Here is a 16,073-nt window from a genome sequence, read left to right as displayed (position 1 = left end):
CCACCGAGGAGAACCTACCCAATGGTACTCCTACACCACAACATCTAACCGGAAATTTTATTGCCAAATCCGCCTTTATTCAATTAGTCAAAAGGAGCCAATTTGGGGGGATGCCTAGTGAAGACCCTCATTCTCATATGGAAACCTTTTGCGACTATTGCGATGCAATCTCTCAAACCGGTGTGACTCAAGACCAAATTAGATGGGTCTTATTTCCTTTTTCTCTAATCGGCACCGCGAAACAATGGTTGAAGGGCCTTGACAAGGCCACTCTCGGAATAGATTCTTGGAAGAAGTTGGCTCTAGCTTTCTACAAAAAATTCTAACCACCGGAAAAGACTAACATGCTAAGAGCTCAAATTACGGGTTTTAAGCAAAGGGATGAAGAATCTTTATATGAAGCTTGGGAGCGGTTCAAGGGAATTTGTCGCTCATGTCCTCACCATGGACTTAGCGAATGGTTCTTGGTACAACAATTTTGGAACGGTTTATATGAAGATTCAAGGAACATTCTCAACATGGGATCAAATGGAATGTTCACCGAAGTTGATGACAATCAAACATGGAACAAGATTGAGGAAATGGCGGTACATAACTCACAATATAGTAGACCTCGCAAGGCTACTAGAGGAGGAAATCATGAAGTGGACTCCGTTACTCAATTGGGTGCTCAACTTAGTGCTCATATTGACACAATCAATTTGAAGTTTGAAAAAGCTATGGCTAGACTTGAAGAAGTCTCAAAATCACCAAAGCATCATGTTAATGCCATGACGGCATCCTCATCAATCCCAAGTGGGATATGTGAGAATTGTGGAACTTTGGGACATAACCAAAGTGAATGTAGGAGAACAAATGAACAAGTGAATGCTTTCCAAGCATACAAGAGTGGTACCCCTTATTCCAACTATTACAATGAAAACACCAAATTCCATCCAAATCTCTCATACAAAAGCCAAAATGTTCAAAACCCTCAAACAACATACACTCCACCACCCATAAGAAACCAAAATCAAAGACCCTTTTACAATTAAAACCAAGGTTACCAAAATCAAAATCCATACAATCACCAAAATGACCAAGGTTTTGAAGTCCAAAAAGCGGTCCTCTAAATGCAAAAGAATCAACAAGAATTTTTCACTCAAATGCAAAAAGATAGCCAAGCAAAGGAAACCACCATCAACAACATCCTAGCTCACACCAAGATGTTGGAAACACAATTGACTCAACTAGCATCTTCAAGCTCACAAAGACAAAAGGGGCAATTACCACCTCAAAGTAATCCCCCAAGACATGAAACGGTTAGTGCCATTCACTTGAGAAGTGGTACAAGGTATGAAGCACCAAGGAAGCAAGTTGAGGATGAAGTTGTGGAAGCTAGTGATAAGGAAGAAATGGTGCAAAACTCCAAAGATGGAGAATCATCAAAAGAAGAAAGTTCAAAGAAAAATGAAGACAAGGTCAAGGAGAAGGAGCCCATTGTGATTAGACTTCCTTTTCCAAGTCGTCAAGCCAAGCCCAAATTTGATGATCAACTTGGAAAGTTCATGGAAATTGTGAAGAATTTGGAAGTCTCAATTCCTTTCACGGAATTAATAAATCACGTGCCGGCCTATGCGAAATACATGAAAGATATCCTCACAAAGAAGAAGTCAATCCGGAAACTTGAGACTATCGCCTTCACTAAGGTGAGTAGTGCAATACTTCAAGGGAGTTCACCTCCAAAACTAAAGGATCCGGGAAGCTTCTCAATACCGTGTACCATTGGCGACACAACAATCAACAAAGCCTTATGTGATCTAGGGGCTAGTGTGAGTGTCATGCCGTACTCGGTGAGTAAAAGGTTGGGGATGGGAGAGCTTAAATGCACCAACATCACACTCCAAATGGCCGATAGATCTACGAAGACACCATTAGGGATATGGGAAGATGTCCCCGTACGAATTGGGAAGTTTTTCATCCCGGTGGACTTTGTCATTGTTGATATGGAGGAAGATTCCAACATTCCAATCATTCTAGGAAGACCTTTCCTACACACCGCGGGTGCGGTGATTGATGTGAAACATGGTGAGCTCACTCTAGAAGTGGGAGATGAAAGCATAACCTTTAATCTTGACAAGACTATGAGAGCTCCTCGTTTGCATGAACCATGTTTCATGATTGATCATTATAGCCGAAAGGATGAGAGGAAGAAATCGGAACTCCAATGGAAGAAGAAAATTGAAGATGCTCCATTCAAAGAGCAAGTGAATTATGACAAGGAGAGCTTGCAAAGCTCATCAAAATTAATCAAAGAAGAAGAGAATGGCCTCATTGGCCAAGAGAAGAATTTGGGAGAGTTGTCTCCATCAAATCAAGAGATTTTCAATGATCAACTTAATGAAGTTTGTGGTCTTTGGGACGACGAATTTGAAGGGATTTTTAATCCCTACATTGGTAATGCCATCGATCAAGACCGACAACAAAGGCCAAGGTCTATTGAAGACCTCTATAACAATAATGAACAAGCTTTTGATTACTTTTTCAAGGTGTTGAGCAACATCAACAACACCTTGAACATGCCCCCTTGACATCTCATCAAGAATGAGAGTTTGGTGGAGTCCTCCCTAAACCACCATTTGTAAATATTTCTAACTCCCTAACTCGCATTTCAATTCTTATATTACATTTTTGTCATCTTTGGATTTTTATTTACTTTGATCAAGATAATTGTCATGTTTGAGAGAAGTGAGGGAGGGATTAATAATTTCAATTGATGTGTAGTGCTCTAGCTTAGTGTGGGGATGGCAATTGCCTAGGCTATCCATGCCTTAGTAGTGCCCCCACAATGAAGAACACAAGATTTGAAGATGAATGGAAGGTTGATAAGGGATATGCATTGTACACGGATGGAACTGAATCCGGGTACAAAGGGGTAGAATCCGAGCGGATTCAAGAGAATCCGCCCGTCTTCCTGCAATCCGAGCGTACTGGGTTGAAGACGCACGTCCCTATAAGCTGAAATTTTGAAATATTTTTGACTGTAAGAGAATCCGGGCGTCCTGGACAGCAATCCGCCCGTCTCTGAAAATCCGTCCGTCTTGGAAAGAAGACGCCCGTCTTCTCTGCTGAGGAAAACAAGAAAAATTCCTGGACTGAAATCCGTCCGTCTTCTGAAGAATCCGCCCGTCCCGTATCAAGCAAATCCGAGCGTCTTCTCTTGAATACTCCCGTCTTTAGGCGAGTTTAATCAAACCCAGAAAGTGCAGAATCCGCCCGTATTGGGCAGAAACCGCACGGATTGCCCCTGCAGTTCGAATTTTTCGGTCTTTATAAAATCCCTCCCACCTTCATTAATTCATTAATTCATTCATAACACTACTTCAAAACATCAAAACCCTCATCCTCTCCATCACAAAAACAAAATTCCTCAACTACAGTCACCAAAATCAAATCAAAACATCCTTTCAACGACAAATCAATCACTCCTTTTTCAATAAAAATCAAAACCAAGCACAAAATCTTCAATTTTTGAGTCGATTTTTGAATTCATAAAGGCAAAGCCTTTCACCTTTAAATCGATTTGGGTACACTAAAAATTGAAGATTTTTCATTCTTTTCTTGGTTAATTCATCAATGGCAAGGACTAAGGAAGCAACAAAGGCAACAAAGGCACCAAAGACACTTTCACAAAGGCAAAAGGCTCTTCAAGCAAAGAAAGCATTGGTTATGGTGGTAGCAACACCAAGCTTGGAAGTGCAACAACAACAACAACCTTCTATGGGAGCAACAACACCTTCTACTCCGGAAATCGATCAACTTTTGCATTATCCGGAGGTAACTTTTATTTCCAAAAACCATAGAGATACTTTTGCCAAGTTTGCTAGGAAATCACTTCAATCCACCAAATTTATTTGTGAAGACACCTTGGGAAAGTTGGGTGTCCTTGAGCAAACTAGAGCCTTTTTCAAAGCCATGGGGTTAGAGAAATTGTTTGAATCAAAAGAATTGACATACCCCTCCCTTACCTTGGAATTTTTGAGTTCTTTGAAAGTCACCAAAGTTGAGAGTAGGGAGAATCTCGAGTTTCGCCTAGCTAATGTTAGTAGACGCATTTCCTTTAGAGAATTGGGTGAAATTTTGGGTCTTAGTGATGAACCGAGTTATTTTAAGAATTATGGAAAGTATGACCCCGACCCTCTTTGGGAGGCAATTTCCGGGAGGAAATTTGAGGACTTTCATGCGAGTCGTGCTCTTTTAGTCCACCATCCGGGCATAAGAGTATGGCACAAGGTCATAGGAAACACCATTATTGCAAGGAAAGATACCAACCATTTCACCAAACTTGATTTTATTCTTCTTGAATCGGCTTTGAACATTGGAAGAGTACACAACAAGCCTTTCAACTCTTTGAGGCTTTTGGTAGATAGATGGCTCAACATTGATTGTGGGAAGAAGGGCACTACCGTTATTGTCAATGGCGGCCTAGTCACTATCCTAGCTAAGTACTTTGATCCTAATTTCAACAAGGATAACAAGTATAAAGCAAAGGAGGGTGGTCATCTTGTTGATTTGCATACTATGATACACAAGTACAAGTGAGTTGCCCATAACCCTCTTGATACCAAGTATGGATGGCTCACTAGTGAGGCTAGATCGTTCACCTTGCCTTCAAAGATTTGTCGTCTAAGCGTCCACCGGACCAATTAGCTACTTCCCCTTTCTAAAGAGGCCGAGTATATTATCCAACAACAAAAGGGTGAACTCGAAATGCCCTCCTCTTCCATTGTCATACCACCCTACCCCTTTGAGTATCAAGAATTCAAGCCGGAAGGAGTTGAAGCTAGAAATGATTATTTGACCCTTCTCATGCAAGCAATGCACAAGCAAGCCTTTGAGGATCGGTAAAATTCTTACTTGGTTCAATATCCACCCCTCCTAAATTTAGCTAGGCAAGGACTACTTGATCCATAATGTCCTTTGCCTAGTTGGGCGGATAGAGAAGTCCTATTTCCGGGTGCATCTAGGGTCGTTTCGGGTGACAATGAGGTTGTTGGTAATGAAGAAGTTGATGATAACATTGATGAGGAAGCAAGTGAAGAAGGAGAAAAGGATGGTGAGCAAGATGATGAGCAAGGTGAAGAAGCAAATGAAGAGGGAAGTGGCATTGAGACCACTTCTAATGAGGAAAGTGATGATGGTGATGATATGATGGAAGATTAGCAAGCCTTGGAGGCTCCTAACCTCTCATGGTTTGTCTATTACTCTCTTTGTTTTTATTATTTTCTTGATCATTGTTGGAATAGTCCTAGCACCATAGAGGACTCACACCTCGGTACCATTGAGGTGTTCTCATTTTATTGTTCCCATTTTCAAAATCCAAAATGACAAATTAGTTTCATGCATTGCATAGTGTGTGCATGAACTACACCCATCCTTGGACATTAGCAATAGTTTCTAACTCGGTTTGGGGAAGTTAATGCATACACAATGGGAGGTAATCTAAATTATCCTCTCCGTCATAACAAAAACCATGCATCATGTAGTGTAGCTTAGTGTAGATTGCATTTAGTATAGAAATCATGCATCATCTTTGCATAATTTCCATCATTTTGGCCATTGAGGACAAAGCCCATATTAGTGTGGGGATGGGAATTCTAACATTTAGTATCTTATTCAAAAAAATCCAAAAAAATTGAAAAAGTTCGAAAATCATAAAAATTTGAAAATTGAAAAACCCAAAAACATGTTTATTTCCTTTTGTAGTCTTGTATATATTGTTTTGTATATATTGTGTTTGTTCTATCCTTGTTCACATTGATTGACTACGCCACATCCGAGACATGAGGATATTGAAGACCGCATGGTATGATCTTTCCAATCTCCTTTTTCCTCTTTATGTTAATGACTATGTGGCTTTATTTTGATTGATGCGGTATAACAATGTGAACTTAGGACTTGCATGTAGTTTATATGTCATATTAGGTGATAGAATCACTTGCATTAGGATGTTTATATTAGTTGCATCATGGCATGTAGTTGCATGTTAGAAATGTTTTGAAAAATGCCTTATTAGGAACTTTGACAAGAGCAACTAAGCCATTACAAATACTTGTTTAACTTAAGACTTTGCCTACTAGAATGGTTGTAAAACACCCTAGATAGTGTCATACTAGTATCTTTTGACCCATGACCCAAGGCCTAGTCAAGGGTTTGTATGTGAGTCACCTATCCAACCCCGTGATGAGATGTGGACTTGGTTAACTTGTCTAGGTGACCTTGATTGACCTTGTGGTAAGGCAACCCAAAAATATTTTCTATCAATAAGCTTGAAGTGCTCATTTCAAGGAATTTTGTCATGTGGAAGTAATTTAATGCCAAGGAAACCTCAAATGTTATGAATTGTTGAATGTTGAGAAATTTAAATTGTTTTGATGGAGGTGTACCACTTCGATGTGCTTTGGTGCGGGATCCATTGAATTGGGCCCCCACACGGTTGTGAATTCGGCCGCCCAGAGACAGAGTGACTATCACCCCGAAAAGCTATTGTCTAGAGGTTAACCGATTGCCTAATAAGCGATTGGCGAAAGCAAAGGACACTAGCTCGGAAGGGACAAACCCCATCTTAAATTTTTGAAATGTGAAAGTGAAATGAGGACAATTTTGAATACTAGTCATATCCACCGTTGTGAATAAAGATTTGAGCATTTCATTCCCAAAAAGCCTTTTTGTCAAGCCACTTGGTCGAGCTTGGGACGATCCATGACCTTTACTTTTGTAGAGAATTCGAGACTTGTCATGTCATATGCTACTAGCATCATAGGGATCATCATTCCACCACCATCCGATCGCTCTTGACGAAAGCATTTGGAAATTGAGGACGAAAGTAGTCTAGTTTAACACCATTTGGAGGTGATTTAGTGCCATCCTCTTAGCCTTAGTAATTTGTTGAACTAGTATTTGTGAAGGATTACATGCTCTTAAATTTGTTCCTCTTTAGTGCCTCCGCCACTTAATGAGGAAGTGGCTATTCTTTTGTAGATGCTTCCATTATGTGATTTTGTGTGCTTAATGTTCGGATGTGTTGCCATTTTGGCAAGACCCACCTTGCCTTGCAAGAAGGCATCCTACCTCATGGTTGTCTTGTTGTGAGTTGAAGGGGCGGAGTGAGACCCGCTAATTGTCTCATATCGGCTATGTTATTAGGTTAGTTTAAATAATGGTCCTAGTCTTAGTCACCTCTTTACTCGGGACGAGCAAAGGTTCGGTTTGGGGATATTTGATGTGACCATATTTAGCGCATATTTAGCCCCCGAATTAGCCTTGTTCCCATGCTTTTTAGTGCATATTTGGGTCATTTCTTATCTTTAGTTCTTTGTTTTGCATATTCTTTGAGATTTTGATCCCTTGGTAAGAAAGGAGTAAGAATCTTGCATTTTCATGGCAAAACGAGACTAAATTGATCGAATTCAATGACCAAGCATCAAGGAGAGACAAGATTAGAAGGCCTTTGTACATATGATAGTAGATGAGCAATGTTGGGAAAGGATCCTTGAGTCCCCAAGGAAATCCCCAAGGAATTTATAAAGAAAAGGGAAGAAAAGAAGAAGATGTCTTGCTGAGGCACAATCCGTGCGGATTGTCTACAATCCGGCCATCCTCCACCTGCACAATCCGTGCGGTTTCCCACCAAGACGCTCGGATTCCATCACCACAATCCGCCCGGATTCTCTTGAATCCGCTCGGGTTCCATCGCCAGAATCCGCCCGTCCCGACCCTAATCCGCTCGGATTCCTCTACAGCGTGATTTCCTCTTCTCCAAGCTACAAAGAAAGAAGCCCTTCCTTCGGAAAATACCGGCTCCTCCCTGCTCAATCTAAAAAGTGTAATTACTAGATTAGCCCTTAGTTAACCCTACTGCATCCCCCTAATTTCCACTATAAATACCCCATTAGTCTAATTAGAAGAGCATGTTCTTCTTATCAACAATTAGAGTAGTTAATATCAATCAAATCTCTCTTTAGTTTTGTAATCAACAATTAATCAAGTTCTAATACAAGTTTTATTTCCTTAATCTCTCTTTTGTTCATCCTTTATTTTGGGTAATTGAAGATTATTTGGGTTATTATTGGGAGATTGACAACCTCTCAATCAAGCATTCAAGTACTTCTTTTATCTTTGCTTTATTATTGGAATCATTAGTAGGTATAATTCTCTTAATCCCTTTTTTTAATTATTGTTAATTACTTTCATTTATTCATCATGTTTCATTTTGTTGGTATGATTGACAACCTTGCTAGCATGATCAACATGATAATGAGTGAGTAGTCTCTTAGCTAGGGTTAATGGGTGATTACGGGAAACCAACATGGGGAATGATTCATGCTTAAATTAATATGCTTTCATGTTTTATTTGCTTGCTTGTTTTGATCTCAACTCATGCACATGTTATATTTGATGAAATGCTAAGCCTATGAATCCTTGCATTTACCACCATCTCCTATCTTTTCAATGAGACTTGTAAGACATAACCCAACTCGAGTCTCATTAGACCATGCATGTTGTTGAATAGGGAAGATTAAGTCGACTTGTAGGTGTTGTACAATCTAATCGATTTGGCTCCGGGACCCAAACATTCCTAGGATTGTAAGATATAACCCAACTCAATCCATCACAACAATAATTGCTTGCTTATAATTTGAGAACATGTTTGTATGATCAATTCCCATGATTCCCCTATGATCCCATTACACCCTAGTGCTTTTTAATCAATTGTTTACACCCCTTTTAATTCATCTTGCTTGTTTATTTTCATTGCTATTTTAGTTAGTGACCTTCTACATCAACCCAAATTGTGACACCCCTAAGACACCACTAGTTTCAATAGAAATCTCATCTCAATACCCGTCCCTTGGGATCCGACCTTTACTTGCCTCTTTACTAATTGTAGAGTTGTTTGTGAAGCTATAAATTGTGTTTTGATTCGGACGTGACCCAACGACCACACCTTTAATTGTGAACACGAAACGGACCGATCACTAAAATTAAACTATTTGTCAAAGTCCAGTGCTGAAACTCCACGCCTGGAAGAGAGAGAATATAAAGCAATCAGGGGAGAAAAGCAAAAACAATTCCAGGAATTGGTAGCTAATTACAAAACAAGAGGCAGATTAGACCATTAAAGTAACCATATTACACACTCTCATTTATTATTACTGTTGATTAATTGACCTGCTTAAGTTCATAAGTAGGAATAAAACAATGTCATCTCCAAAATCCATCTACTGAAATTTTATGCTTTTTCCCCGCCTTACCAACGAGACGACAGGTGATGGCTGTTGGTCGCGAGTCTCACGATTGGTTTTCCAAGACAGGGCAAGTTTTAATAAAACTTTATAAAAATACGAAGAACTCATTCGAAAGCACTGACAAGAGTCAGACTAAAACCATAAATTAATTGTTCTTAGATGGTAAACAAAGCATACATAGAAGAAGTTGTGTCAGCTCTTGCTTAAATCTGAGTCAATTTATAAGCAGGATTGTCTAATGAATTTAAAGATCGGTTCAAAAAGTTAATATGAGGTCCCCAAACAAAATACTTCCTATGTTTCCTGTTGTAAAACCATCTAATTTCCTCAAGTAATTCATGCCTCCTCTATGAATACCCATCCATATCAGAGAAATTATTTCCACATATTCATGCCTATGGATACCCACCCATCGTATCAACTAATTCAGATTATGTCTAATTTATGGTGTTTAATGATCAGAGTACTTAAATAAGTCAGAAGAACAAGAAAAAGAATTATAAGGAGGTACACACATTTATTTATTCCTAACTTGTTTTCCAGCCGCAACCCACAACTATCAACTACCTTAAATTGTTAATAGTAAGAGGCGTCTCAGTCAGTCACGAGTAATGACTTGGGTTAAAATCAATTTAGCATCATGGTCTCATTGCTCCTTTTGCCAAAAGAAAAATGTCTGTCCTATAGACTTGATGTAGCTGCAACACTGCAAGAAGTATGATTAGCTCATACTCGTCTTCTATACAACATTTTTCTGGTGTTCACATGTTTATCATATGTTTCACGCAAGTATCTGTCAGTTAGATTACACCTCCTTTATCATACACCAAGGCTCAAGGTTCACTTTAATTAGCATCTGAAGTATTTAAAGGACCTGGTCTTGGACAACACCTAAATGCCTAATCTGTGAATATCTCTTATGAGTTTTGTTCCTCATGCAAAACAGGTGATTGATAAACCAGAAACAACCAGAATTTCACCTCGCAGGTGCCCAAGAACATGTCGACGACGTTGACAGTGCTTGCCAGGAAATACCATCCCAAAAGTGATGGGCCAAAGGTATCCCATATCATCATATACAAAATTGCAGCACAATTCATCTATCAATTCCCGATTATACACCCAAATTGCTCAACACAGACATTTAGAAAATACCCTGCATACATCAACTAACCAACGACTGAACCAAACAATCTGAATATGTCCCGCAAAGACACCATAATCTCGTTAGAAGACAGAATATGAAAAAAAATCATCTTAACCCAAAATAAAAATCGTTACTTTGAGACTTACGAGTCAATAACTTACGATTAATTCAAATTATCAAACTTAATCGTCTTTGCAGATTGAAAGTATGAAACATGGCCATAATTCGATTAAATCAATTAGGATTACCATCAATAACATACAAGTAATTGAAAATGAATGAGAAGTAGAACTGTACCTATGATATGTAATAGGCAAATTTTGTCTTTGTGATCGAGTTGAAGAATTAAAGGTGATCACCAGATTGAATCGCGTTTCTCGCTAATGATTGAACAAGAAGTTTAGGGGTTAGGGTTTTTTCTTTTAAAAAATGATAGAGATAGCAGGGTAGTGCGGGGTGGTATTAGTCTAGTAGCGGGAATTTTTAGGTGAATTTCAGTAAATTGGCGCTTCTTTAATTAGTATAATGGTGGTTCTTCATATATTATAAAATTGGAGGGTTAATTATGAGGTCGACGCTTTATGAAAGCATCAATACAAAAGTGTCATTAATGTACGGGATTTGTAGTAGTGGTGAAACTGTCGCTGATCATGCGAAGAAGGATCATTTCTCTAAAGCTTGTGATTACATTTAATGTTCAAATATTATCTACGCAATAGGTTAGAATTTTTCTGATGACACCCCTGTTCATGTAGCATGATGTTTTAATTCTAGTGTAAGTTAGTATGTGTAATGATTTCCAATTGCATAAGCAAAATGTTCAATTTGTGAACCAATGTTTAGTTGCACCTAATTAAAGTACTTATTTGTCTATTTTTAGCGTGCTATTTACTTGAACGTTATTATTTCCTTGAATAGCGACTTATGATGTACTGAATTAGCAAAATAATATAATGTACATTTTAGGTATTCTTTTAAATCTCTTTTATATAATAGTACATGCACATTATGAACATACGTAATGGACATTTGAATTAAATTGAAAGCACATTTATTTCTATTATACATTGAAAACAGGAAAATAAGTTTAAAATCACGTCAAAGATCTATCTATAACGACATCATAATCTAAGTATATGAATGAACTTTTGAAGTTTTCTATCTTATTAAACTATCACATGCATTACAATTTAATTAATGTTTCATGTTCTTTTTAAAATAATTTAATGTATCTTTAAATATAATATAATGTACATTTTCCAAATAGTGCTTAATGATATTTTAGTTGCACCTAATTATCAGAACATGCACATTATGAATATAGATAATGGACATTTTAATTAAACTGTTTACATACATTACATAATATATACAGTGTAAACAGGAAAACCTATTTAATAAACTGTCAAAGATCTATTTTTAATCCCTTCCCAAAAAAAGGGTTCACTCACCCCTTGTAGGGTGTCTTTTGGTCTTGCGGCCGTACAAACCACACATAAGGGAAAAGGTTTAGGGTTGGATTAGGCGGATCCGCGGTAGCGGTATGCTTAATCCAACCCCAAACCCTTTCCCGTTTCGTTTTAGGATACCCGACCCCCTAGTTTTAATCCCGTCCCCAAAAAGGGTTCACTCGCCCCCTCTAGGGTGTCTTTTGGTCTTGCGGCCGTTCATAATCCAACCCTAAACCCTTTCCCGTCCCGTTTTAGGATACTTGGCCCCCTAGTTTTAATCCCGTCCCCAAAAAGGGTTCATCCCTCCCCCTCTAGGGTGTCTTTCGATATTGCGGCCGTTCGTAATCCAACCCTAAACCCTTTCCCGTCCCGTTTTAGGATACCCGGCCCCGTAGTTTTAATACCTTCCCCAAAAAGGGTTCACTCGCCCCCTCTAGGGTGTCTTTCGGTCGTGCGGGCATTCGAACCACACATAAGGGAAAGGGTTTAGGGTTGGATTAGGTAGATCCGCGGTAGCGGTCTGCCTAATCCAACCCTAAACCCTTTCCCGTCCCATTTTAGGATACCCGGCCCACTAATTTTAATACCGTCCCCAAAAAGGGTTCACTCGCTTGCTCTAGGGTGTCTTTCTGTCTTGCGGCCATTCGAACCACACATAAGGGAAAGGGTCTAGGGTTGGATTAGGCGGATCCGCGGTAGCGGTTTGCCTAATCCAACCCTAAACCCTTTCCCGTCCCGTTTTAGGATACCTAGCCCCCTAGTTTTAATCCCAATTAGAACTATTGTAACTTGAGCTAATTTGTACATTATGAATGTCAAAAAAGTACATTTAGAACTTTTAGAAAATACATTGAGAAATTATAACATTAACATTGTGTTAAATGGCCATTTATCCTAATTTGACCTAATCTAAAGTTTTTAAGTATAATATGGGTATATAAAAGTAGAGGTTCAAATGGTTCAAGCAGTTAGAATAAAAAAAAAACAAAGAATGGACTTATGGCATGATAGTATGACCCAATTTTTTAAAACAATACCGCCACTTTAAACTTCTTCTCTTTAACATCTTACTACTTTTCGTTTTCCCTGTCAATTAAATTGTAGCTGCACGTTTTCTCATTCTCAGATCGTTCACTTACTCTTTATCGCTCTTTATCGGAATGAAGGTTATACTCTTTGCCTTTCATTATTTGCTAAAAACAACTGTTTTACTTTTCATCTGCTTCGAATTTTATATAGTTTCCTTAGCTATTAATGTTCGAAGATGTTCATTATAAATCAGTCATAATATTATTTCTCAGGTGCATCAATATGTCGAAATTTATACGCATTGTTTCCTAATGATTTTGATGTACTTTGCTATGGCTTAATATTTGTTAATGTTTAGGATGTATTTTCTTCATGTACCTTTTTAATGTTTAGCATTTACTTTCTGGATACCTGTCCTTCATATCAATATGTCGGAATTTATACGCATTGTTTGCTAATGATTTTGATGTAGTTTGTTAATGATTAGGGATATACATAAATTTGTACGCATTGTTTCCTAATAATTTTGATGTTCTTTGCTATGATTTAATATTTAGGATGTATTTTCTTCATATACTTTCTTAATGTTTAGCATGTACTTTCTGGATATCTGTATTTTTAGTGGCTTTATATTTCTGTCTTATATGTTTTTTTTAAAGCGCTTAAAACTGAAGAACACAGATGTCACTATGGTTGTGCAAATCAGTCCTGATTCACTTATTGTTTGTCAACCTCCATCGAGATTCACCAAAGACTCTTCTTCTGCTGTGATAACTGAAGTTTCTGACAGTTCTACAATAGGAGTAGTACATCATCCTAGCATTTGTCATACTTTACATATAGTCGACAAAAACTTTTCTTCTGTTGCGATAATTGATGTTCCCGACAGCCCTACAATAGAGGAGATTGTTAATCGTCCTAGAGTTGATTGATGTTCGTGTAGCATCTTAAAAAACTCCTCTTATCCTTTGTTGATTGATGTTCCTAACAGCCCTATTGAAGATGGGATTGTTGATCCACCTTGTAACTGGCCACGCATTAAACAGATTGTGAGGGACAAACATGACATTGTTAGGGTCACCTTAGGAGCAAGCTAAGCAGAAGTGCCACCGATAGAAATTCTTGCTCATTTAACTGAAACACCTATTCAATCATCATATCAAACATACCATGTTTTCAACAAACCACCCACTTCTGCTAACAAACACATAGCGGCTCTTCGTAAAGTGAGAAAATTGATTGCTGAGAGGAATAAGGATGCACCTACAAACGCTGTTGTGTCATTCAGTTTAGGTGACTTCCCGGAAGATGAGGAGTCTTCTGTTTATGCAGCACCAGAGCGGGGTAAAAAAAGAAAGAAACTCGCTGCTGATCGTCCACCTTTATATCCGAAAATAGGGAATCAATATCATTTTAGTAGGAGTCCTTCCTGTGAACCTCTCCTTGATGCTATTGATGACACGAATCCCTTGATACCTTTGACATCAATGTAATATCAGATTTCAAATTATGTGTTCCCTGGCCAGGGCTCTGTGGATAGCGCTTGGTAATTACATACAGAAGTTTTAATATTTTATATTCATACATAGTTCATCTTTACATAGCTGCTGCTAATCATAATGCTATTACTGTTTGTGTGCAACAATACGTTATTTGAGTTCAAAAATAATGTCCTTGGTTGGGATCAACTGTTGTCATTAAAACCGTATCACTATATCTCAAGCTTTGTCATAGATTCTTGGTCGGCATATCTAAACTACAAAGAAAAGGATGGGAATCCAACCAATCCCACACGATTCTTTTTTAGTACACTTACATATGTGAGTTTGGTCATTGTTTTCATGCATTTCAGTTTACTATTTCCAACATTTTCACATTACTAAAATTTTATCTTCATTGTGCAGTTGTTACTAATGAAGAACACAGGTGCTCCTATTGATGATCATCGTTACAAACCTTTCAAGCGTCGCATCGAAGTAGAATTAAATGAGTTTGAGTGGATTGATCTACCATCTATTGAACTAGTCAGTCCCTCCCTTCATTTAGTAATTGAAATTAAATTCAATATTACTGTAGTAGTCTATTTGAATAGAAGTCAGTGATTGTACTGTCAAAATTTTCAAAATGTGTTATTACTTAACATGAAATTAACCTTTACCTGTCAGTGACCTTACAATTGTTTCTTTCCCTGATGCTAGTTCTTCTTCCCTATTGCACTTGAGAATCATTTTGTGTTGTATGTTTTCGACCTGCCAAGGAAATGTCTCATGATTCTTGACAATCGCATTAGAAAGGGGAGTGTCTTAGAAGAGTATGGTGATAGTGTACTTGAGCTGTTAATTTACATTCTCCTCAAATATGAATTGTTTTCTTTCACTTGCATTGGTAAATTCATGTACATTATGGTTCATCTCGTCTAATTTTTATTATTGTGTTACATGGTGATGCTTTTGCATGGTTTTTGGGTGAAAATCAATCAACTATGGAGAAAAGTAATATCGTAATGGCCATGGATCCTACAATATGAATGCTTCCATGGAGAAATAACAAAAATATTTTTGACTGTGGTATTTACACCATGAGGCACATGGAAACATTTAAGGGAATAGTCAGTTGGGACTGTGGAATGTCCAATATTGATGTGAGTTTTATATTTTAATTGTAACTTATTTAGATCAACCAAATCAATTTTATATTGCTGGTTATTAAATTCTAATTTCATTTTTTTTTTTTGCAGATGAGATCGTTGACAATGTTGAGATTCAAGTACCTATACATGCTAATAACATTTGAGCACAACAAACATCGTAACAGCATTATTAGACATGCATTAGCGTGTCATTGACACTCACAAATAGTTCTTGAATATGATTTATTAGTTTTCTTTTGTGATGTCGACATATCTGGCGTTAGTTGATGTCTATTGGGTTTGCTGTATTGATAATGTACATTTGATCTTTGGCGTATATACACCAAAGTTGTGCTGGATGTGCATTCATCCCAAGCTACTTGTTATAATGTTCATTCTATAATGATCAATTGTCCATTTTAAGGAAAACAAATGTACACCAAAATCGATGATGTTCTTGCTTTAATACGAGAATGTTCATTTTAAGGAAAACAAATTTACATCCTGTGTAACTTTCCCGCTTTAGGATC

At 37.9% G+C, this 16,073-nt stretch overlaps 1 non-coding gene across 1 annotated transcript; it reads right to left on the bottom strand.

The window, feature by feature from the left end:
• Nucleotides 1-344: 344 nt before the first annotated feature.
• LOC141625006 (small nucleolar RNA R71) lies at nt 345-451 on the bottom strand. Its single transcript, XR_012534805.1, has one exon. It is a non-coding gene; the product is annotated as a small nucleolar RNA R71 (small nucleolar RNA).
• Between the last annotated feature and the right edge of the window lie 15,622 nt (nt 452-16,073).

This window comes from Silene latifolia, chromosome X (genome assembly GCF_048544455.1).
Source record: "Silene latifolia isolate original U9 population chromosome X, ASM4854445v1, whole genome shotgun sequence".
NCBI lineage: Eukaryota > Viridiplantae > Streptophyta > Magnoliopsida > Caryophyllales > Caryophyllaceae > Silene > Silene latifolia.
The sequence above is the reverse complement of the archived record's forward strand: the minus strand, read 5'-3'. Positions and strand labels throughout refer to the sequence as shown.